This window comes from Scyliorhinus torazame, chromosome 12 (genome assembly GCF_047496885.1).
Source record: "Scyliorhinus torazame isolate Kashiwa2021f chromosome 12, sScyTor2.1, whole genome shotgun sequence".
Classification (NCBI taxonomy): Eukaryota; Metazoa; Chordata; class Chondrichthyes; order Carcharhiniformes; family Scyliorhinidae; genus Scyliorhinus; species Scyliorhinus torazame.
The window spans coordinates 76,181,364-76,207,967 of NC_092718.1; positions in this window are offsets into that span (position 1 = coordinate 76,181,364).

Here is a 26,604-nt window from a genome sequence, read left to right on the forward strand (position 1 = left end):
GCACATTCTCCCCACTCCCTGTGGGAGTCAGTCCCACATTCTCCCCAATCCCAGGGGGAGCGAGTCCCACATTCTCCCCACTCCCTATGGGAGAGAGTCCCACATTCTCCCCACTCCCTGTGGGAGTCAGTCCCACATTCTCCCCACTCCCTGTGGGAGTGAGTCCCACTTTCGCCCCACTCCCATAGGGAACGAGTCCCACATTCTCCCCACTCCCAGACGGAGCGAGTCCCACATTCTCCCCACTCCCTGTGGGTGCGAGTCCCACATTCTCCCCACTCCCCATGGGAGCGAGTCCCACATTCTCCCCACTCACAGAGGGAGTGAGTCCCACATTCTCCCCACTCCCTGTGGGTGCGAGTCCCACATTCTCCCCACTCCCTGTGGGTGCGAGTCCCACATTCTCCCCACTCCCCGTGGGAGCGGGTCTCACATTCTCCCCACTCCCTGTAGGAGCGAGTCCCACATTCTCCCCACTCCCTGTAGGAGCGAGTCCCACATTCTCCCCACTCCCTGTTGATGCGAGTCCCACATTCTCCCCACTCCCCGTGGGAGCGAGTCGCATAATCTCCCCACTCCCAGAGGGAGCGAGTCCCACATTCTCCCCACTCCCTATGGGAGAGAGTCCCACATTCTCCCCACTCCCAGAGGGAGCGACTCCCACATTCTCCCCACTCCCAGAGGGAACGTGTCCCATATTCTCCCCACTCCCAGAAGGAGCGAGTCCCACATTCTCCACACTCCCTGTGGGAGCGAGTCCCACATTCTCCCCACTCCCAGAGGGAGCGACTCCCACATTCTGCCCACTCCCAGAGGGAACGAGTCCAATATTCTCCACTCTCCCAGAGGGAGCGAGTCCCACATTTTCCCCACTCCCTATGGGAGAGAGTCCCACATTCTCCCCACTCCCAGAGGGAGCGGGTCCCACATTCTCCCCACTCCCAGAGGGAGCGAGTCCCACATTCTCCCCACTCCCCGTGGGAGCGAGTCCCACATTCTCCCCACTCCCAAAGGGTGCGAGTCTCACATTCTCCCCACTCCCAGAGGGAGCGAGTCCCACATTCTGCCCACACCCTGTGGGAGTGAGTCCCACATTCTCCCCAATCCCAGAGGGAGCGAGTCGCACATTCTCTCCACTCCCAGAGGGAGCGGGTCCCACATTCTCCCCACTCCCAGAGGGAGCGAGTCGCACATTCTCTCCACTCCCAGAGGGAGCGGGTCCCACATTCTCCCCAATCCCAGAGGGAGCGAGTCGCACATTCTCTCCACTCCCAGACGGAGCGAGTCCCACATTCTCCCCACTCCCTATGGGAGCGAGTCCCACATTCTCCCCACTCCCCGTGGGAGCGAGTCCCACATTCTCCCCACTCACAGAGGGAGTGAGTCCCACATTCTCCCCACTCCCTGTGGGTGCGAGTCCCACATTCTCCCCACTCCCTGTATGTGCGAGTCCCACATTCTCCCCACTCCCCGTGGGAGCGGGTCTCACATTCTCCCCACTCCCAGAGGGATCGAGTCGCACATAATCCCCACTCCCTGTAGGAGCGAGTCCCACATTCTCCCCACTCCCAGAGGGAGCGAGTCCCACATTCCCCCACTCCCAGAGGGAACGGGTCCCACATTCTCCCCACTCCCAGAGGGAATGAGTCCCACATTCTTCCCACTCCCTGTGGGTGCGTGTCTCACATTCTCCCCACTCCCTGTGGGGTTGAGTCCCACATTCTCCCCACTTCCTATGGGAGAATGTCCCACATTCTCCCCACTCCCAGAGGGAGCGAGTCGCACATTCTCCCCACTCCCAGAGGGAGCGACTCCCACATTCTCCCCACTCCCAGAGGGACCGTGTCCCATATTCTCCCCACTCCCAGAAGGAGCGAGTCCCACATTCTCCACACTCCCTGTGGGAGCGAGTCCCACATTCTCCCCTCTCCCAGAGGGAGCGAGTCCCACATTCTCCCCACTCCCAGAGGGAGCGAGTCGCACATTCTCCCCACTCCCAGAGGGAGCGAGTCGCACATTCTCCCCACTCCCAGAGGGAGTGAGTCGCACATTCTCGCCACTCCCAGAGGGAGCGAGTCGTACATTCTCCCTGCTCCCAGCGAGAGTGAGTCCCACATTCTCCCCACTCCCAGAGGGAGCGAGTCCCACATTCTCCACACTCCCTGTGGGCACGAGTCCCACATTCTCCCCACTCCAAGAGGGAGCGAGTCCCACATTCTCCTCACTCCCAGTGGGAGAGAGTTCCACATTCTCCCACTCCCTGTGGGCATGAGTCCCACATTCTCCCCACTCCCCGTGGGAGCGAGTCCCACATTCTCCCCACTCCCTGTGGGAGAGAGTCCCACATTCTCCCCACACGCAGAGGGAGCGAGACCCACATTCTCCCCACTCCCTGTGGGAGTGAGTCCCACATTCTCCCCATTCCCAGAGGGAGCGAGTCCCACATTCTCCCCACTCCCTATGGGAGAGAGTCCCACATTCTCCCAACTCCCAGAGGGAGCGACTCACACATTCTCCCCACTCCCAAAGGGAACGAGTCCCACATTCTCCCCATTCCCAGAGGGAGCGAGTCCCACATTCTCCCCACTCCCTATGGGAGAGAGTCCCACATTCTCCCCACTCCCAGAGGGAGCGACTCCCACATTCTCCCCACTCCCAGAGGGAACGAGTCCCATATTCTCCACTCTCCCAGAGGGAGCGAGTCCCACATTTTCCCCACTCCCTATCGGAGAGAGTCCCACATTCTCCCCACTCCCAGAGGGAGCGGGTCCCACATTCTCCCCACTCCCAGAGGGAGCGAGTCCCACATTCTCCCCACTCCCCGTGGGAGCGTGTCCCACATTCTCCCCACTCCCAAAGGGTGCGAGTCTCACATTCTCCCCACTCCCAGAGGGAGCGAGTCCCACATTCTGCCCATTGCCTGTGGGAGTGAGTCCCACATTCTCCCCAATCCCAGGGGGAGCGGGTCCCACATTCTCCCCACTCCCTGTGGGAGTCAGTCCCACATTCTCCCCACTCCCTGTGGGAGTGAGTCCCACTTTCGCCCCACTCCCAGAGGGAACGAGTCCCACATTCTCCCCACTCCCAGACGGAGCGAGTCCCACATTCTCCCCACTCCCTGTGGGTGCGAGTCCCACATTCTCCCCACTCCCCATGGGAGCGAGTCCCACATTCTCCCCACTCACACAGGGAGTGAGTCCCACATTCTCCCCACTCCCTGTGGGTGCGAGTCCCACATTCTCCCCACTCCCCGTGGGAGCGAGTCGCATAATCTCCCCACTCCCAGAGGGAGCGAGTCCCACATTCTCCCCACTCCCTATGGGAGAGAGTGCCACATTCTCCCCACTCCCAGAGGGAGCGACTCCCACATTTTCCCCACTCCCAGAGGGAACGTGTCCCATATTCTCCCCACTCCCAGAAGGAGCGAGTCCCACATTCTGCACACTCCCTGTGGGAGCGAGTCCCACATTCTCCCCTCTCCCCGTGGGAGCGGGTCTCACATTCTCCCCACTCCCAGAGGGAGCGAGTCGCACATAATCCCCACTCCCTGTAGGAGCGAGTCCCACATTCTCCCCACTCCCAGAGGGAGCGAGTCCCACATTCTCCCCACTCCCAGAGGGAACGGGTCCCACATTCTCCCCACTCCCAGAGGGAATGAGTCCCACATTCTTCCCACTCCCTGTGGGTGCGTGTCTCACATTCTCCCCACTCCCTGTGGGGTTGAGTCCCACATTCTCCCCACTTCCTATGGGAGAATGTCCCACATTCTCCCCACTCCCAGAGGGAGCGACTCCCACATTCTCCCCACTCCCAGAGGGAACGTGTCCCATATTCTCCCCACTCCCAGAAGGAGCGAGTCCCACATTCTCCACACTCCCTGTGGGAGCGAGTCCCACATTCTCCCCTCTCCCAGAGGGAGCGAGTCCCACATTCTCCCCACTCCCAGAGGGAGCGAGTCGCACATTCTCCCCACTCCCAGAGGGAGCGAGTCCCACATTCTCCCCACTCCCAGAGGGAGTGAGTTGCACATTCTCCCCACTCCCAGAGGGAGCGAGTCGTACATTCTCCCTGCTCCCAGCGAGAGCGAGTCCCACATTCTCCCCACTCCCAGAGGGAGCGAGTCCCACATTCTCCACACTCCCTGTGGGCACGAGTCCCACATTCTCCCCACTCCAAGAGGGAGCGAGTCCCACATTCTCCTCACTCCCAGTGGGAGAGAGTCCCACATTCTCCCCACACGCAGAGGAAACGAGACCCACATTCTCCCCACTCCCTGTGCGAGTGAGTCCCACATTCTCCCCATTCCCAGAGGGAGCGAGTCCCACATTCTCCCCACTCCCTATGGGAGAGAGTCCCACATTCTCCCCACTCCCAGAGGGAGCGACTCCCACATTCTCCCCACTCCCAAAGGGAACGAGTCCCACATTCTCCCCATTCCCAGAGGGAGCGAGTCCCACATTCTCCCCACTCCCTATGGGAGAGAGTCCCACATTCTCCCCACTCCCAGAGGGAGCGACTCCCACATTCTCCCCACTCCCAGAGGGAACGAGTCCCATATTCTCCACTCTCCCAGAGGGAGCGAGTCCCACATTTTCCCCACTCCCTATGGGAGGGAGTCCCACATTCTCCCCTCTCCCAGAGGGAGCGGGTCCCAAATTCTCCCCACTCCCAGAGGGAGCGAGTCCCACATTCTCCCCACTCCCCGTGGGATCGAGTCCCACATTCTCCCCACTCCCAAAGGGTGCGAGTCTCACATTCTCCCCACTCCCAGAGGGAGCGAGTCCCACATTCTGCCCACTCCCTGTGGGAGTGAGTCCCACATTCTCCCCAATCCCAGGGGGAGCGGGTCCCACATTCTCCCCACTCTCTGTGGGAGTCAGTCCCACATTCTCCCCACTCCCTGTGGGAGTGAGTCCCACTTTCGCCCCACTCCCAGAGGGAACGAGTCCCACATTCTCCCCACTCCCAGACGGAGCGAGACCCACATTCTCCCCACTCCCTGTGGGTGCGAGTCCCACATTCTCCCCACTCCCCATGGGAGCGAGTCCCACATTCTCCCCACTCACAGAGGGAGTGAGTCCCACGTTCTCCCCACTCCCTGTGGGTGCGAGTCCCACATTCTCCCCACTCCCCGTGGGAGCGAGTCGCATAATCTCCCCACTCCCAGAGGGAGCGAGTCCCACATTCTCCCCACTCCCTATGGGAGAGAGTCCCACATTCTCCCCACTCCCAGAGGGAGCGACTCCCACATTCTCCCCACTCCCAGAGGGAACGTGTCCCATATTCTCCCCACTCCCAGAAGGAGCGAGTCCCACATTCTCCACACTCCCTGTGGGAGCGAGGGCCACATTCTCCCCTCTCCCAGAGGGAGCGAGTCCCACATTCTCCCCACTCCCAGAGGGAGCGAGTCGCACATTCTCCCCACTCCCAGAGGGAGCGAGTCGCACATTCTCCCTACTCCCAGAGGGAGTGAGTCGCACATTCTCCCCACTCCCAGAGGGAGCGAGTCGTACATTCTCCCTGCTCCCAGCGAGAGCGAGTCCCACATTCTCCCCACTCCCAGACGGAGCGAGTCCCACATTCTCCACACTCCCTGTGGGCACGAGTCCCACATTCTCCCCACTCCCAGAGGGAGCGAGTCCCACATTCTCCTCACTCCCCGTGGGAGAGAGTTCCACATTCTCCCACTCCCTGTGGGCATGAGTCCCACCTTCTCCCCACTCCCTGTGGGTGCGAGTCTCACATTCTCCCCACTCCCTGTGGGAGTGAGTCCCACATTCTCCCCATTCCCAGAGGGAGCGAGTCCCACAATCTCCCCACTCCCTGGGAATGCGAGTCCCACATTCTCCCCACTCCCCGTGGGAGCGAGTCGCATAAACACCCCACTCCCAGAGGGAGCGAGTCCCACATTCTCCCCACTCCCAGAGGGAGCGAGTCCCACATTCTGCCCACTCCCTGTGGGAGTGAGTCCCACATTCTCCCCAATCCCAGGGGGAGCGGGTCCCACATTCTCCCCACTCTCTGTGGGAGTCAGTCCCACATTCTCCCCACTCCCTGTGGGAGTGAGTCCCACTTTCGCCCCACTCCCAGAGGGAACGAGTCCCACATTCTCCCCACTCCCAGACGGAGCGAGTCCCACATTCTCCCCACTCCCTGTGGGTGCGAGTCCCACATTCTCCCCACTCCCATGGGAGCGAGTCCCACATTCTCCCCACTCACAGAGGGAGTGAGTCCCACATTCTCCCCACTCCCTGTGGGTGCGAGTCCCACATTCTCCCCACTCCCCGTGGGAGCGAGTCGCATAATCTCCCCACTCCCAGAGGGAGCGAGTCCCACATTCTCCCCACTCCCTATGGGAGAGAGTCCCACATTCTGCCCACTCCCAGAGGGAGCGACTCCCACATTCTCCCCACTCCCAGAGGGAACGTGTCCCATATTCTCCCCACTCCCTGTGGGAGCGAGTCCCACATTCTCCCCACTCCCAGATGGAGCGAGTCCCACAGTCGCCCCACTCCCAGAGGGAGCGGGTCCCACATTCGCCCCACTCCCAGAGGGAGCGAGTCCCACATTCGCCCCACTCCCTGGGTGGGGTTCTCTCAGCCCGGGGCTGTAGAATTCCTGCGACCGGCGCGAATCGTGCCATGGCTCCCCGACGCTGGGACGCAATTCTGCGCAGCGCGGCACAGCGCCCCCACCCCGCCGATTCCCGGACCGGGATGGGCCGAGTGGCCGTCGCAAAAAACCCGAGTCCCCCCGGCGCCGTTCACAGCTGGTCTCAGCTGGTGGGACCTTGGCGTGGAAGGGTCCGGGGCGGCCTGTGGGGGGGAGCGGGTGGTCGACCCAAGGGGGTGGGCCACCATTGTGGCCTTGCCTGCAATCGGGGCTCACCGATCGGCGGGTCAACTTCTCGGACAAGGTGCCTCCTTTCTTGCGTGCCGGCCCCTGTAGCCCGGCACCATGTTGCGTCGGGACCGGTGCGGAGAAGGGAGCCACTACGCATGCGCGCGCTGGCGCCGGTGCCACTACGCATGCGCGGACCTTGCGGCGCCCAGTTGATGCCAGGATCAGCAGCTGGAGTGGCGTGAATCACTCCAGTGCTGTGCTGGCCCCCTGTAGGGGCCATAATTGCTGATCCTGGGGCCATGTTGACGCCGTCGGGAAACGCGACGGCATTTCCGACGGCGTCAACACTTAGCCTCAGGGTCACAGAATCCCGCCCCCTATGGGAGCGAGTCCCTCAATCTCCCATTACCTGTGGGAGTGATTCCCACATTCTCCCCACTCCCCATGGCAGCGTGTCCCTCATTCTTCCCAGTCCCCGGGGAAGCAAGTCCTTCATTCTCCCCAATCCCTACGGAATCAAGTCTCACAATCTCCTCAATCCCCATGGGCATGAGACCCGGATTCCCCTCAGTCCCTGTGGGAGCAAGTCCCACATTCTCCCCACTATTTGCAGGAGCAAGTCCTACATTCTCCCCACTCTCTGTGAGAACAAGTCCCACATTCTCCCCACTCGCTGCGAGAGCTAGTCCCACCTTCTCACCTGTTCCTGTGGGAGAGAGTTCCAAGTTAACCCCACTCCCCATGAGAGCGGGTCCCACATTATTCCCCACTCCCTGTGGGAGTGAGTCCCGCATTCTCCCCACTCCCTGTGTCAACGAACCCTTCATTTTTCCCACTCCCATGGGAGCAAGCCCCTCATTTACCCACTCCCTGTGGGATCGAGTCCCACATTCCCCCACTCCCTGCGGGAGTGAGTTCCACATTCTCCTCCCTCCCTGTGCGAGCAAGTCCCAAGTTCTCCCCCTCCCTGTGGGAGCATGTCGCACATTCTCCCCACTCCCTGTGGGAGCGAGTCGCACATTCTCCCCACTCGCTGTGGGAGTGAGTCCCACATTCTCCTCACTGCGTGTGGGTGCGAGTCCCTCATTCTCCAATTCCCAGTGGGAGTGACTCCGAATTCTCCCCATTCCTCGTAGGAGCGAGTCCCTCATTCTTCCCAGGCCCCGTGGTAGCAAGTCCCTCATTCATCCCAATCTCTATGGGATCAAGTCCCACAATCTCCTCAATCCCTGTGGGAGCAAGTTCCGGCAGTCCCTGTGGGAGCAAGTCCCTCATTCTCCCCACTCCCCATAAGAATGAATCCCATATTCTCCTCACTCCCTGTGGGATTGAATCCTGGATTCTCCTCAGTCCCTGTGGGAGTGAGTCCCTCATTCTCCCAATTTATTGTGGGATCAAGTCACACATTCTCCCCACTCCCTGCGGGAACAAGTCCCACATTCTTCCCACACCCTGCAGGAGCAACTCCCAAATACTCCCCACTTACTGTGGGCACGAGTCCCACATTCTCCCCACTTCCTGTTCCACGTTCTCCCCACTCCTTGTGGGAGCAAGTTCCATATTGTCCCCATTCCCCATGGGAGCGAGCCCCAGATTCTCCTCAATCCCTGTGGGAGCGAGACCCACATTCTCCCCACTCCCTGTGGGAGCGAGTCCCACATTATCTCTTCTGGACAAAAAACCCTCACCCAGCCTGTTCAGCCGTCAGTTTAACACTCCCATGGATGAGTGACAATCTGTTTTCTTCTTCCTCCTTTAGTGCAATATTTCAGATGTCGATGCTTATGCAAGAAGAGGTGAGCACTCACAGAACTAACATTAACATTCACAGAGCTAACATTGACACACATGAATGGATCTGGAGAGACACCTATTTCTCTGGGGCATTACAACCCCTTGGGAAGCCCCAAAGTCCTTCACAGCGATGGGGGACTTCATGTTTTCAAGTGAGGTCCCGGTTGTAATGTGGGAAATGCATCGTGTGGGTCACAGGACACCAGGGAAAACTCTTCCTGTCCCCCTCACGCCACCCCACTCTTCTCAATAGTGGCTGTGAGAATCATACACCCTCCCAAGGGGGCAGGTGGGGGCCCAAGCTTACAATGTCAACAAAAAGACGGCACCTCTAACACTGCAGTACTCCCTCAGTACTGACCCTCAGACAGTGCAGCACTCCCTCAGTACTGACCCTCTGACAGTGCAGCACTTCCTCAGTGCTGACACCCCGACAGTGCAGCACTCCCTCAGTACTGACCCTCTGACAGTGCAGCACTCCCTCAGTACTGACCCTCCGACAGTGCAGCACTCCCTCGGTACTGACCCTCTGACAGTGCAGCACTCCCTCAGTACTGACCCTCTGACAGTGCAGCACTCCCTCAGTACTGACCCTCTACCAGTGCAGCATTCCCTCAGTACTGACCCTCTGACAGTGCAGCACTCCCTCAGTACTGACCCTCTGTCAATGCAGTGCTCCCTCAGTACTGACCCTCTGACAGTGCAGCACTCCCTCAGTACTGACCCTCTGACAGTGCAGCACTCCCTCAGAACTGACTCTCTGACAGTGCAGCACTCCCTCAGGACTGACTCTGACGGTGCAGCAGTCCCTCAGTATTGACCCTCTGACAGTGCAGCACTCCCTCAGTACTGTCCCAGTGACAGTGCAGCACTCCCTCAGTATTGACCGTCTGACAGTGCAGCACTCCCTCAGTACTGACCCTCTGACAGTGCAGCACTCCCTCAGTACTGACCCTCTGCCAGTGCAGCACTCCCTCAGTACTGACCTACTGACAGTGCAGCATTCCCTCATTACTGACCCTCTGACAGTGCAGCACTCCCTCAGTACTGACCTACTGACAGTGCAGCATTCCCTCATTACTGACCCTCTGACAGTGCAGCACTCCCTCAGTACTGACCCAGTGACAGTGCAGCACTCCCTCGGTACTGACTCTCTGACAGTGCAGCACTCCCTCAGTACTGACCCAGTGACAGTGCAGCACTCCCTCAGTACTGACCCTCTGACAGTGCAGCGCTCCCTCAGTACTGACCCAGTGACAGTGCAGCACTCCCTCAGTATTGACCGTCTGACAGTGCAGCACTCCCTCAGTACTGACCTACTGACAGTGCAGCATTCCCTCATTACTGACCCTCTGACAGTGCAGCACTCCCTCAGTACTGACCCAGTGACAGTGCAGCACTCCCTCGGTACTGACCCTCTGACAGTGCAGCACTCCCTCAGTACTGACCCAGTGACAGTGCAGCACTCCCTCAGTACTGACCCTCTGACAGTGCAGCATTCCCTCAGTACTGACCCTCTGCCAGTGCAGCACTCCCTCAGTACTGACCTACTGACAGTGCAGCATTCCCTCAGTACTGACCCTCTGCCAGTGCAGCACTCACTCAGTATTCCTTGGATTGGAAAATTGCACATGTCACTCCAATTTTTAAGAAGGGTGAAAGAGGGAAGCCATGGAAGTACTGATCAGTTAGCGTAATGTCTCTAGTGGGGTTATTGTTGGAGTCTATAATCAGGGATGGGGTAGCTGAACAGCTTGACAATGCTGGTCGGTGAGCGCGGGCCAACATGGATTATTGAAGGGAAGGTCATACCTGACTCACCTTTTTGAATTGTTTGAAGAGCTGATCCGAGGTAGTGGACAGGGGAATGTCTACGTATGTAATTTGTAGGGACTTCCAGAAGGCATTTGATAAAGTGCCATACAAGAGACAGTTAACTAAGGTGGAAGCCCATGGAGCTGAGGGCAATTATTGACATAGTTCGGAAATTGTTTATGTGGCAGGGGACAGAGAGTGGGGATAATGGGTAATTCCTCTAATTGGCAGGAGGTGACTAGTGGTGTACCAGAGGGATCTGTGTTGGGGCCTCAATTATTCCCACTGTTCATTAATTACTTGGATGATGACATAGAAGGTCATACATCCAAATTTGCGAATGATGCAAAGTTATGTGGCTTTGGAGACAATCTGAATGATAGCTTAAAATTGCAAGGAACTTTTAACAGACTAGGTGATTGGGCAAAATTGTGGCAGATGGAATTCAATGTAAGCAAATGGGAGGTTATCCATTTTGGTCCAAAAAAGGATAGAGCAGAATAATTTAGAAATGGAAAGAGGTTAGGTACTGGGGATGTCTGTGGTAGTCGAGGTATTACGGTACCTGGTAATGCTAGAACACCATTGGTCGAAATTGTATGCTTCCTATTGGTCAAGCTGTATAGTAGCTCCGCCCTGCTAGGCGGGGTATAAGAGCCCGTGCCGCCCCAGCAGCCTTCATTCTGTACCTGAGCTGCTGGGGGAAACATCTAGCTTATTAAAGCCTTCAGTTGGACTACAACCTCGCTTTAGTGGTCATTGATCGTGCATCAATGTCTAAAGGGACTTGGGAGTTCAAGTGCATAGATCCTTAAAATGACAGGAACAAGTGTAGAAAATAATCAAAAAGGCTAATAGAATGTTAGCATTTATGTCTACACGATTGGAATGTAAAGACACAGGGGTTATGCTGCAGCTTTACAAAGCCTTGCTTAGACCACACTTGGAGTCGCTGTGAGCAGTTCTGGGCATCACACCTTAGGAAGGATATGTTGGCCTTGGAGGGAGTGCAATGTTGGTTTACAAGAATGATACCTGGACTACAGGGGTTGAGTTATGAGGAGAGATTACACAAATTAGACCTATTTTCACTAGAATTTAGAAGGTTAATGGGTGATCCGATCAAAGTCTTCAAGATATTAACAGGGAAAGACAGGGTAGAGAAAGAGAAACTATGTCCATTGCTTGGAGATTGTCTGTGAATCCCCCACACGGTGATGGGATGTGCGTCTGTGATTCTCCCACACGGTGATGGGACGTGGGTCTGTGATTCCCTCACACGGTGATGGGACGTGGGTCTGTGATTCCCCCACACGGTGACGGGATGTGGGTCTGTGTCTGTGATTCCCCCACACGGTGACGGGACGTGGGTCTGTGTCTGTGATTCCCCCACATGGTGATGGGACGTGGGTTTGTGATTCCCCCACACGGTGATGGGACGTGGGTCTGTGATTCCCCCAGACGGTGATGGGACGTGGGTCTGTGATTCTCCCACACGGTGATGGGACGTGAGTCTGTGATTCCCCCACACGGTGATGGGACGTGAGTCTGTGATTCCCCTACACGGTGATGGGACGTGGGTCTGTGTCTGGGATTCCCCCACACGGTGATGGGACGTGGGTCTGTGATTCACCCACACGGTGATGGGACGTGGGTCTGTGTCTCTGATTCTCCCACATGGTGATGGGACGTGGGTCTGTGATTCCCCCACACGGTGATGGGATGTGGGTCTGTGATTCCCCCACACGGTGACGGGACGTGGGTCTGTGTCTGTGATTCCCCCACACGGTGATGGGACGTGGGTCTGTGATTCCCCCACACGGTGATGGGATGTGGGTCTGTGATTCCCCCACACGGTGATGGGACGTGGGTCTGTGATTCCCCCACATGGTGATGGGACGTGGGTCTGTGATTCCCCCACACGGTGATGGGACGTGGGTCTGTGTCTGTGATTCCCCCACACGGTGATGGGACATGGGTCTGTGTCTGTGATTCCCCCACACGGTGATGGGATGTGGGTCCGTGTCTGTGATTCCCCCACACGGTGATGGGACGTTGGTCTATTTTCCCCCACACGATGATGGGACGTGGGTCTGTGATTCCCCCCACACGGTGATGGGACATGGGGCTGTGTCTGTGATTCCCCCACACGGTGATGGGACGTGAGTCTGTGATTCCCCCACACCGTGATGGGACGTGGGCCTGTGATTCCCCCACACGGTGATGGGATGTGGGGTTGGTGTCTGTGAATCCCCCACACGGTGATGGGATGTGCGTCTGTGATTCTCCCACACGGTGATGGGACGTGGGTCTGTGATTCCCCCACACGGTGATGGGACGTGGGTCTGTGTCTGTGATTCCCCCACACCGTGATGGGACGTGGGTCTGTGATTCCCCCACACCGTGATGGGACGTGGGTCTGTGATTCCCCCACACGGTGATGGGACGTGAGTCTGTGTCTGTGATTCCCCCACATGGTGATGGGACGTGGGTCTGTGATTCCCCCACACGGTGATGGGATGTGGGTCTGTGATTCTCCCACACGGTGATGGGACGTGGGTCTGTGTCTGTGATTCCCCCACACGGTGATGGGACGTGGGTCTGTGATTCCCCCACACGGTGATGGGACGTGGGTCTGTGATTCCCCCACACGGTGATGGGACGTGAGTCTGTGTCTGTGATTCACCCACACGGTGATGGGACGTGGGTCTGTGATTCCCCCACACGGTGATGGGACGTGGGTTTGTGATTCCCCCACACGGTGATGGGACGTGGGTCTGTGTCTGTGATTCCCCCACACGGTGATGGGACGTGGGTCTGTGATTCCCCCACACGGTGATGGGACGTGGGTCTGTGATTCCCCCACACGGTGATGGGACGTGGGTCTGTGTCTGTGATTCCCCCACACGGTGATGGGACGTGGGTCTGTGATTCCCCCACACGGTGATGGGACGTGGGTCTGTGATTCCTCCACAAGGTGATGGGACGTGGGTCTGCGATTCCCCCACACGGTGATGGGACGTGGGTCTGTGTCTGTGATTCCCCCACATGGTGATGGGATGTGTGTGGTAGTATGTATTAGGGGTCATGTGGGACTGTGAAGCCATGATGCTATTGGCTGACTGATCCCGGGTCCTGGTTGGCTGTTGACTCCTGGCTCCGTCCTGAAGGCGGAGTATAAGAACCCGGGCTTCTCCCCGCCGCTCCATTCTGTTGCTGAACTGCTGGGGACAAGTCTCGCTCAATAAAGCCTCATCGACTTCATCTCTACTCGTCTCTCTCGTAAGTCATTGTGCGCTACAATTTATTGAGGGAGCTGAAAGGACTATGGAGCTCCGGATCGCCCCGGAATGCCTGCGGATCAGCCCCCACGCAGCGAACTCGGCAGCAATTTTTAAACACTGGCAAGCCTGTTTCGAAGGCTACCTCCGAACGGCCCCCGGCCGGATCACAGAAGACCAGAAAATGCAGGTCCTGCATTCGAGGGTAAGCCCGGAAATTTACCCTCTCATAGAAGACGCAGAGGATTTCCCGACGGCGCTCGCAGCACTGAAGAGCATCTACGTTCACCCCGTGAACCAGGTCTACGCACGCTACCAACTCGCAACGAGACGGCCAAGTCCCGGAGAATCGTTAGAGGAATTCTACGCCGCGCTGCTAATTTTGGGACGGGGCTGCAGCTGCCCGCCGGTGAACGCGATTGAACACACGGACATGCTAATTCGCGATGCGTTTGTGGCAGGTATGAACTCTCCCCAAATCCGCCAAAGACTTTTAGAAAAAGAGTCGCTAGGACTCTCAGAGGCACGGGTCATTGCAGCTTGCCTAGATGTGGCCTCGCAAAACGCCCGCGCCTACGGCCCCGGCCGCGCAGCAGCCCCTTGGGCTCCGTGGACCCCCGTCGCGACAAACCCCCCCCCTCCTCCCTCACAGGCTTGCGCGGTTAAAGTGCCAGATCATCCCGGGGGGGCCCGCTGCTATTTCTGCAGGCAAGCGAAACACCCCCGGCAGCGCTGCCCGGCCCGCGCAGCTATTTGCAAAATCTGTGGCAAGAAGGGCCATTACGCGGCTGTGTGCCGGTCCCGTGGGGTCGCCGCAATCCCCGGAGAAGAACGAGCCCAGCGCATCCCAAGCGCTCCCCAATCCCCCCCCCAGCGCCCCATGTGCGACACGCGGGCGCCGTCATTTTGGGTCCCGGCCACCACTAGGGGGGGATGGGCGCCGCCATCTTGTGACTCCCCAGCCACGTGCGATTCATGGGGCGGCCATTTTGTCCACCCCCGACCACGTGCGATCCATGGGGGTGGTCATTTTGTCCACCCCCGGCCGCGTGCGATTCATGGACGCCGCCATCTTGGAGGACAACAAAGGACCCCAGCATCGACGGCTCCACGGGGTCCGAAGAAGACGCCGAGACACTACGACCACGACTGGCTTCGGTGACGCTGGATCAATCACGGCCCCGGACGCTCCAGACGACGACAACAACGGTGCTGATAAATGGACACGAGACATCATGCCTTATCGACTCCGGGAGCACCGAAGGTTTCATTCACCCTGACATGGTAACACACTGTTTTCTGACCATCCATCCAAGTACGCAAAAGATTTCCCTAGCTGCAGGATCCCGCTCCGTAGAGATCAAAGGGTTCTGCATCGCGAACCTAACGGTGCAAGGAAGGGAGTTTAAAAACTACAGGCTCTACGTCCTTCCCCAACTCTACGCGCCCACATTACTGGGATGAGATTTCCAGTGTAACCTGCAGAGCCTAACATTTCAATTCGGCGGCCCAATACCCCCACTCACTATCTGCGGCCTCGCAACCCTCAAGGTTGAACCGCCGTCCCTGTTTGCAAACCTCACCCCGGATTGCAAACCCGTTGCCACTAGGAGCAGACGGTACAGCACCCAGGACCGGACATTTATTCGGTCCGAAGTCCAGCGGTTGCTGAAGGAAGGCATAATCCAGGCCAGCAATAGTCCCTGGAGAGCCCAGGTGGTAGTAGTAAAGACCGGGGAGAAGCAAAGGATGGTCATAGACTATAGCCAGACCATCAACAGGTACACACAGCTAGATGCGTACCCTCTCCCCCGCATATCCGACATGGTAAATCGGATTGCCCAGTATAAGGTTTTCTCCACCGTGGACCTCAAGTCCGCTGTTATAACCTGCCTACTGACGATTGGCTGGGGACTAATGACTATCCCACAATCCTATGGGAGTATGAACTTCCCCAATGAGGGGGGCGGAGAAACTCCTACTATAAATAAGCTGGCCAGTCCAGGAACCAGGAGGAAGGAGAAGGTAGCAAGGGAAGTTACTGCTACTGTTATGTATATATTGTTATAGTAAATAAATGTTATTATTTTGTATCCTTAAAACTCGTGTTGGATTCTTCGGGGCCCTCACAAAACTGGCGACGAAGGTAAAAGTGAATAGCTGTCTACACTGCTGAAGCCACCTCCCTGGATTTTTGTTGGATACAGGTTGGAAGTTGTTTTCTATTATACCATGCCTCTGTACGGATGTTTGGATGTTTTTGATGCTGCGCTGGAAAGCTGGAACCAGTACGCACAACGGATGCGTTACTATTTCCGGGCAAACAATATCACTGAAAACGAGCGCCAGGTGGTCATATTGCTCACCGCCTGCGGCCCGCATACGTTTGGGGTGATTAGGAGCCTTACATACCCAGCTGCGCCGGACACCAAAACGTTTGACGAACTTGTGAATATAGTGGGGCAACACTTTAACCCAACCCCGTCCACGATAGTCCAGCGTTACCGGTTTAATACCGCTGAGAGGACCCCTGGAGAATCCCTTGCCGATTTTTTTTATCCAGGCTACGCGGGATTGCGGAATACTGTGACTATGGTGAGACCTTGTCAGAAATGTTACGCGACCGTTTGGTTTGCGATATTAACAATGCGGCCAGCCAGAGAAAGTTGTTAGCGGAGCCAACATTGACTTTTCAACAGGCAATACAAATTGTCTTGTCCCGAGAGAGCGCAGAGCGAGGAGTACAGGAGCTACAGGGAATGGAAGTGCATGCCTTGGGGCGCAACCCTTTCCACCCAAAAACGTCCCCCCGCACTCCTGCGGTACCTTGGGCGAGGCAACGACCAGACTGACGCCAGTGGCCATCGGACATTCCTCCCTGAAGGGAGCCTTCTCCAGAGCCAATGGATGAGGAGCCATGTCCGTGTCAGACTTGTAGGAGCCGACCCCGTCGCGGACGGTGGTCCTGGGGACGCCAGAGGCGCCGTCGTTCCGACCGAAACTGGGACCAGCCCAGGGGCCGTAACTGACTGGGCAGCACCAATTGTACCAGTAATGAAGCCAGATGCCACAGTTCGCTTGTGTGGCGACTATAAACTTACAGTGAATACAGTTTCCCGACTCGACCGATACCCAATGCCTCGCATAGAGGATCTCTACGCGAAACTTGCAGGCGGACTCTCATTCACAAAATTAGATATGAGTCACGCCTACCTGCAGTTGGAGCTGGACCCTGCCTCCCGACCTTATGTAACAATTAACACACACCGGGGCCTGTATGAATATACACGGTTGCCCTTTGGAGTATCCTCTGCCTGCGCAATTTTTCAACGTGTTCTGGAGGGCATTTTGAGAGGTTTACCACGTGTGGCTGTCTACCTAGATGACGTGTTGATTACAGGGACGTCGGAGCAAGAGCATTTGGAAAATCTGGAGGCTGTGCATGGACGCCTTTCGGAGGCTGGAGTCCGTTTACGTCACACGCTGCGTATTTCAGGCAAAAGAAGTAGTCTACCTAGGTTATCGGGTGGACTGCGAGGGTCTGCACCCCGTCGCAGAGAAGGTGCGTGCAATTCAACATGCCCCCACCCCGACTGACACTTTGCATCTTCGTTCTTTTCTCGGTCTCGTAAACTATTACGGGAAGTTCCTCCCCAATCTGGCAACTACGCTGGCCCCCTTGCACCTGCTGCTAAAGAAAAATCACACCTGGGTTTGGGATCAGCCGCAAGAAACCGCTTTCCGGCGGGTAAAGCAACAATTGTCGTCGTCTGGGTTACTAACCCACTATGATCCGGGAAAGCCTTTGCTCGTCACATGTGATGCATCCCCGTATGGTATTGGGGCTGTCCTGTCCCACAAGATGGAGAACGGGGCCGAGCGACCGATAGCTTTCGCCTCCCGCACATTGACTGCAGATGAGAAAAAGTACGCGCAGATCGAGAAGGAGGGCCTGGCAGTGGTTTTCGCGGTGAAACGCTTCCACCAGTATGTGTACGGCCGCCATTTCACTATCGTGACTGATCATAAGCCCCTGCTGGGACTCTTCAGAGAGGATAAGCCAATACCGCCTATTGCTTCCGCACGGATCCAGCGCTGGGCTTTGTTGCTTGCTGCATACGAGTATTCACTGGAGCACAAACCAGGTACGCAGATAGCAAATGCCGATGCACTGAGCCGATTGCCTTTATCGACCGGCCCCATGTCGACCCCCACGACCGGTGAGGTGGTCGCAACCCTAAATTTTATGGACACCTTGCCTGTCACGGCATCACAGATCCGTGAGTGGACCCAGACGGAGCCAGTCTTGTCTAAGGTTCGGCACATAGTCCTGTATGGTGGGCAGCATAGACAGCTCCCAGGCGAGTTGCGGGCATTTTCCTCCAAGCTGTCAGAATTCAGCGTGGAAGACGGCATCCTCTTGTGGGGGACGCGTGTGATTGTCCCGGAAAAAGGCCAGGAGCTGATATTATCAGACTTGCACAATGGGCATCCGGGCGTGACCAAGATGAAAATGTTGGCCCGGAGTTATGTCTGGTGGCCAGGCCTCGACACCGCCATTGAGAAGGTGGCCCAAAACTGCTCCATTTGCCAGGAGCATCAGAAGCTTCCGCCGGCCGCACCCCTACATCACTGGGAATGGCCAGGGCGGCCTTGGGCACGCTTACATGCAGATTTCGCAGGCCCTTTTCAGGGATCCATGTTCCTTCTGCTAATTGACGCCCAGTCCAAATGGCTGGAGGTGCATAAGATGCGAGGCACAACGTCCTGCGCAACAATTGAAACAATGCGTTTATCATTTAGTACGCATGGCCTCCCCGAGGTGCTGGTCACGGATAATGGCACTCCATTCACGAGTGAGGAGTTTGCTAGGTTTACAAAGATGAACGGAATCCGCCATATCCGCACTGCCCCTTACCACCCGGCTTCAAATGGGTTGGCAGAGCGTGCAGTGCAAACATTCAAAAGAGGCCGAAAGAAGCAATCTTCCGGATCAATGGACACGAGACTGGCTCGGTTTTTGTTTACGTACAGGACCACCCCCCATACAGTGACTGGGGTAGCTCCCGCAGAACTCCTAATGGGCCGGAGACTTCGCACCCGCCTTAGTATGGTCTTCCCGGGCATTGGCGCAAAAGTACGCCGCACACAAGAACGGCAGGGACCGGGATTGTCTCGGCATCGTCCGATTCGGCAGTTTGCGCCCGGTGACCCAGTATTCGTGCGGAACTTTGCTGGTGGTGCCCAATGGGTTCCTGGTGTAATCTTTCGCCAAACGGGCCCTATATCTTACCAAGTGCAAGCCCAGGGTCGTCTCCAGCGAAAACATGTAGACAACATCCGGTCCAGAAGATCATCCCCGCAAAAGATTCCCCGCCCCCGGAGCTCAGTTCAACAGCGGCAAAGACCAGAAACAAGGGAAGGTAGTCCTCCAAATCCTCCACTGGTGCCTCACTCGAAGCCTGCGCAGGTCGTTACGGGACCGAATGGAGACAGAGACGCTGACATGACGGAGGCAGCAAACTCTGACTCCGAGATGGAGACACAGGATGAATCAGAGGGGGAATCCTCGGGTCCACAGGCCGTGGATGTACAACCGCGCCGTTCATCACGGAAGCGCCGGTCTCCGTCTCGTTATACGCCGCCTGAACCAGCGCCGCGTGCAAATGGCGTCCGGCCTGCGGCCAAACTAGTTCGACGCCTTCCTTCGCCAGGGCCTACGGTGGATTCCTTGGACTTTGGGGGGGAGGGATGTTATAACCTGCCTACTGACGATTGGCTGGGGACTAATGACTATCCCACAATCCTATGGGAGTATGAACTTCCCCAATGAGGGGGGCGGAGAAACTCCTACTATAAATAAGCTGGCCAGTCCAGGAACCAGGAGGAAGGAGAAGGTAGCAAGGGAAGTTACTGCTACTGTTATGTATATATTGTTATAGTAAATAAACGTTATTATTTTGTATCCTTAAAACTCGTGCTGGATTCTTCGGGGCCCTTACAAAATCCGCCTACCACCAGCTCCCCATCCACCCAGGTGACCGCAAGTACACAGCCTTCGAGGCAGACGGGCGTCTATACCACTTCCTAAGGGTCCCATTTGGTGTCACGAACGGGGTCTCGGTCTTCCAACGGGAGATGGACCGAATGGTTGACGAGCACGGGTTGCAGGCCACGTTCCCGTATCTCGATAACTTAACCATCTGCGGCCACGCTCAGCAGGACAACGACGCCAACCTCCAAAAATTCCTCCAGACCGCTAACGCCTTGAACCTCACATACAATGAGGAAAAGTGCGTCTTTAGCACAAACCGGTTGGCCATCCTGGGATACGTAGTGCGCAATGGGATAATAGGCCCCGACCCAGAACGCTTGCGCCCCCTCATGGAATTTCCCCTTCCCCACTGCTCCAAAGCCCTGAAACGTTGCCTGGGGTTCTTTTCATATTACGCCCAGTGGGTCCCCCAGTATGCAGACAAGGCCCGCCCGCTAATACAGACCACTACCTTCCCCCTGTCGACAGAGGCTCGCCAGGCCTTCAGCCGCATCAAAGCAGATATCGCAAAGGCCACGATGCACGCCATCGAGTCCCTCCCCTTCCAGGTCGAGAGTGACGCATCTGACGTAGCTCTGGCGGCCACCCTTAACCAAGCGGGCAGACCCGTGGCCTTTTTCTCCCGGACCCTCCACGCCTCAGAAATCCGCCACTCCTCAGTGGAAAAGGAAGCCCAAGCCATAGTGGAAGCTGTGCGACATTGGAGGCATTACCTGGCCGGCAGGAGATTCACTCTCCTCACCGCCCAACGGTCGGTAGCCTTCATGTTCGATAATGCACAGCGGGGCAAAATTAAAAATGACAAGATCTTAAGGTGGAGGATCGAGCTCTCCACCTTCAACTATGAGATCTTGTACCATCCCGGAAAGCTGAACGAGCCGTCCGATGCCCTATCCCGCGGCACATGTGCCAACGCACAAATAGACCGTCTCCAAACCCTCCACGAGGACCTCTGCCACCCGGGGGTCACTCAGTTCTACCATTTTATAAAGTCCCGCAACCTCCCCTACTCTGTGGAGGAGGTCCGTACAGTCACCAGGAACTGCCACATCTGCGCGGAGTGCAAACCGCACTTTTTCAGGCCGGATAGAGCGCACCTGATAAAGGCTTCCCGCCCCTTTGAACGCCTCAGTCTGGATTTCAAAGGGCCCCTCCCCTCCACCGACCGCAACACATACTTCCTGAACGTGGTGGACGAGTACTCCCGTTTCCCCTTTGCCATCCCCTGCCCCGACATGACAGCGGCCACAGTCATTAAAGCCCTTGGCACCATATTCACACTGTTCGGTGGCCCCGCATATATCCATAGCGACAGGGGGTCCTCCTTCATGAGTGACGAGCTGCGCCAGTTCCTGCTCAGCAAGGGCATAGCCTCGAGCAGGACGACCAGCTACAACCCCCGGGGGAACGGGCAAGTAGAGAGGGAGAACGGCACGGTCTGGAAGACCGTCCTACTGGCCCTCCGGTCCAGGGATCTCCCAGTTTCCCGGTGGCAGGAGGTCCTCCCGGACGCTCTCCACTCCATCTGGTCGCTGCTGTGTACCACCACTAACCAAACGCCTCATGAGCGCCTCCTTGTCTTCCCCAGGAAGTCCTCCTCCGGAACGTCACTGCCGACCTGGCTGGCGGCCCCAGGACCCATCTTGCTCCGGAAACATGTGCGGGCGCACAAGTCGGACCCGTTGGTCGAGAGGGTTCACCTCCTCCACGCGAACCCGCAGTACGCCCTACGGCGTACCCGACGGCCGACAGGACACAGTCTCCCTGCGAGACCTGGCGCCCGCCGGCAACACACGCACCCCCCCGACACCGATCAAACCCTCCCTGCCACCGGCGCACCCCGCGACCACCCCCTTCCCGGGAGGATCGGTCCTCCTCCCGTGTCCGCCCAGGAGTGAAACAGGTGGGAAACAACGCCGGAACAAGCACCTGCACCACCACCGGGGCTGAGGCGATCGACAAGGAAGACCAGACCGCCCGCCCGACTCGTGGCATCGGCGTGACACCAAGAATGGTGTTGGACTGTAACAAAAATGATTTTCTCTTACCAATGTTGTAAATAGTTTGTAATGTTGTAAATGTACAAACCTGGTACATAGCCCAGTGTAGGGCGAAAACTGTAATGACATGCCCAAAATTTTCCTCCCAGGACCAGCCTTGTAAACCTCGACCACCATGCAAACAACCACCCCGCCGGGTTCATTTTTAACAAGGGGTGAATGTGGCAGTATGTACTAGGGGTCATGTGGGACTGTGAAGCCATGATGCTATTGGCTGACAGATCCCGGGGCCTGGTTGGCTGTTGATTCCTGGCTCCACCCTGAAGGCGGAGTATAAGAACCCGGGCTTCTCCCCGCCGCTCCATTCTGTTGCTGAACTGCTGGGGACAAGTCTCGCTCAATAAAGCCTCATCGACTTCATCTCTACTCGTCTCTCTCGTAAGTCATTGTGCGCTACAATGTGTGTCTGTGATTCCCCCACACGGTGATGGGATGTGTGTCTGTGATTCCACCACACGGTGACGGGATGTGTGTCTGTGATTCCCCACACGGTGATGGAACGTGTGTCTGTGATTCCCCCACACGGTGATGGAATGTGTGTCTGTGATTCCCCCACACGGTGATGGGATGTGTGTCTGTGATTCCCCCACACGGTGATGGGACGTGGGTCTGAGTCTGTGATTCCCCCACACATGGTGATGGGACGTGGGTCTGTGATTCCCCCACACGGTGATGGGTCTTTGGTCTGTGTCTGTGATTCCCCCACACGGTGATGGAATGTGTGTCTGTGATTCCGCAACACGGTGACGGGATGTGTGTCTGTGATTCCCCCACACGGTGATGGAATGTGTGTCTGTGATTCCGCAACACGGTGACGGGATGTGTGTCTGTGATTCCCCCACACGGTGACGGGATGTGTGTCTGTGATTCCCCCACACGGTGATGGGACGTGGTGATGCGCTATCAATTACTCTCCAGACGAAGGTAATCAGTAACTGGGGCTTTAATGCACTAGAACTTTACCCCAGCAGCTTCGGTACAGAAAGTGAAGGCTGCTGTGACGGCACCATCTCTTACAACCCGCCTTCGGGGCGGAGCTACGTCATACATCCAATGGTAGACACCAGGGTCTTAATCAATGGCTTTGGCCTCTCAGGTACCGCAATGCCTGGTACAACCTCACGTGGGCCTGTGATTCCCCCACACAGTGATGGGACGTGGGTCAGTGATTCCCCCACACGGTGACGGGATGTGGGTCTGTGATTCCCCCACACGGTGATGGGACGTGGGTCAGTGATTCCCCCACACGGTGACGGGATGTGGGTCTGTGATTCCCCCACACGGTGATGGGACGTGGGTCAGTGATTCTCCCACATGGTGATGGGACGTGGGTGTGTGTCTGTGATTCACCCACACGGTGATGGGATGTGGGTGTGTGTCTGTGATTCCCCCACACGGTGACGGGATGTGTGTCTGTGATTCCCCCACACGGTGATGGGACGTGGGTCAGTGATTCCCCCACACGGTGACGGGATGTGGGTCTGTGATTCCTCCACACGCTGATGGGACGTGGGTCTGTGATTCCACCACACGGTGACGGGATGTGTGTCTGTGATTCCCCCACACGGAGATCAGATGTGTGTCTGTGATTCCCCCACACGGTGATGGGACGTGGTGATGCGCAATCAATTACTCTCCAGACGAAGTAATCAGTAACTGGGGCTTTAATGCACTAGAACTTTACCCCAGCAGCTTCGATACAGAAAGTGAAGGCTGCTGTGACGGCACCATCTCTTATACCCCGCCTTTGGGGCGGAGCTACGTCATACATCCAATGGTAGACTCCAGGGTCTTAATCAATGGCTTTGGCCTCTCAGGTACCGCAATGCCTGGTACAACCTCACGTGGGCCTGTGATTCCCCCACACAGTGATGGGACGTGGGTCAGTGATTCCCCCACACGGTGACGGGATGTGGGTCTGTGATTCCCCCACACGGTGATGGGACGTGGGTCAGTGATTCCCCCACACGGTGACGGGACGTGGGTCAGTGATTCTCCCACATGGTGATGGGACGTGGGTGTGTGTCTGTGATTCACCCACACGGTGATGGGATGTGGGTGTGTGTCTGTGATTCCCCCACACGGTGACGGGATGTGTGTCTGTGATTCCCCCACACGGTGATGGGACGTGGGTCAGTGATTCCCCCACACGGTGACGGGATGTGGGTCTGTGATTCCTCCACACGCTGATGGGACGTGGGTCTGTGATTCCACCACACGGTGACGGGATGTGAGACTGTGATTCCCCCACACGGTGATGGGACGTGGGTCTTGTCTCCAACACCACATGTCTGTGATTCCCCCACACAGTGATGGGACGTGGGTCAGTGATTCATCCACACGGTGATGGGATGTGTGTCTGTGATTCCCCCACATGGTGATGGTATGTGTGTCTCTGATTCCCCCACACGGTGATGGGCTCTCAGGTACCGCAATACCTGGTACAACCACACGTGGGCCTGTGATTCCCCCACACGGTGACGGGATGTGAGACTGTGATTCCCCCACACGGTGATGGGACGTGGGTCTTGTCTCCAACACCACATGTCTGTGATTCCCCCACACAGTGATGGGACGTGGGTCAGTGATTCATCCACACGGTGATGGGATGTGTGTCTGTGATTCCTCCACACAGTGACGGGACGGGAGTCTGTGATTCCCCCACATGGAGATGGGATGTGTGTCTGTGATTACCCCACACGGAGATAGGATGTTGTCTGTCATTCCCCCACACACTGACGGGACGTGGGTCTGTGATTCCCCCACATGGTAATGGGACGTGGGCCTGTGATTCCCCCAGAAAGTGTTGGGACGTGGGTCTGTGATTTCCCACACGGTGATGGGACGTGGGACTGTGATTCCCCCACACGGAGATGGGACGTGGGTCTGCGATTCCCCCACACAGTGACGGGATGTGTGTCTGTGATTCCCCCACATGGTGATGGTATGTGTGTCTCTGATTCCCCCACACGGTGATGGGCTGTGTGTCTCTGATTCCCCCACACGGTGACGGGATGTGTGTCTCTGATTACCCCACACGGTGACGGGATGTGTGTCTGTGATTCCCCCACATGGTGATGGGACGTGGGTCTGTGATTCCCCCACACGGTGATGGGATGTGTGTCTGTGATTCCCCCACACAGTGACGGGACATGGGTCTGTGATTTCCCCACACGGTGATGGGACGTGGGTCGGTGTCTGTGATTCCCCCACACGGTGACGGGATGTATGTCTGTGATTCCCCCACACGGTGATGGGATGTGTGTCTGTGATTCCCCCACACGGAGATGGGATGTGTGTCTGTGATTCCCCCACACGGTGACGGGATGTGTGTCTGTGATTCCCCCACACGGTGACGGGATGTGTGTCTGTGATTCCCCCACACGCTGATGGGATGTGTGTCTATGCTTCCCCCACACGGTGATGGGATGTGTGTCTCTGATTACCCCACACGGTTATGGTATGTGTTTCTCTGATTCACCCACACGGTGACAGGATGTGTGTCTCTCATTACCCCACACGGTGACGGGATGTGTGTCTGTGATTCCCCCACACGGTGACGGGATGTGTGTCTGTGATTCCCCCACACGGTGACGGGATGTGTGTCTGTGATTCCCCCACACAGTGATGGAATGTGTGTCTGTGCTTCCCCCTCACGGTGACGGGATGTGTGTCTGTGATTCCCCCACACGGTGATGGGATGTGTGTCTGTGATTCCCGCACACGGTGATGGAATGTGTGTCTGTGCTTCCCCCTCACGGTGACGGGATGTGTGTCTGTGATTCCCCCACCCAGTGACGGGACGTAAGTCTGTGATTCCCCCACACGGTGATGGGACGTGGGTCTGTGATTCCCGCACACGGTGATGGAATGTGTGTCTGTGCTTCCCCCTCACGGTGACGGGATGTGTGTCTGTGATTCCCCCACACGGTGACGGGATGTGTGTCTGTGATTCCCCCACACGGTGACGGGATGTGTGTCTGTGATTCCCCCTCACGGTGACGGGATGTGTGTCTGTGATTCCCCCACACGGTGACGGGATGTGTGTCTGTGATTCCCCCTCACGGTGACGGGATGTGTGTCTGTGATTCCCCCACACGGTGATGGGACGTGGGTCTGTGTCTGTGATTCCCGCACACGGTGATGGGATGTGTGTCTGTGATTCCCGCACACGGTGATGGAATGTGTGTCTGTGCTTCCCCCACACGGTGATGGGACGTGGGTCAGTGATTCCCCCACACAGTGATGGGACGTGGGTCTGTGATTCCTCCACACGGTGATGGGACGTGGGTCTGCGATTCCCCCACACGGTGATGGGATGTGTGTCTGTGATTCCACCACATGGTGATGGGACGTGAGTCTGTGATTCCCCCACACGGTGATGGGACGTGGGTCTGCGATTCCCCCACACGGTGATGGGATGTGTGTCTGTGATTCCACCACACGGTGACGGGATGTGCGTCTGTGATTCCACCACACGGTGACGGGATGTGTGTCTGTGATTCCCCCACACGGTGATGGAATGTGTGTTTGTGATGTCCCCACACGGTGACGGGATGTGTGTCTGTGATTCCCCCACACGGTGATGGGATGTGTGTCTCTGATTCCCCCACACGGTGACGGGATGTGTGTCTGTGATTCCCCCACATGGTGACGGGAAGTGTGTCTGTGATTCCCCCACACGGTGATGGGACGTGGGTCTGTGTCTGTGATTTCCCCACACGTTGATGGAATGTGTGTCTGTGATTCCCCCACA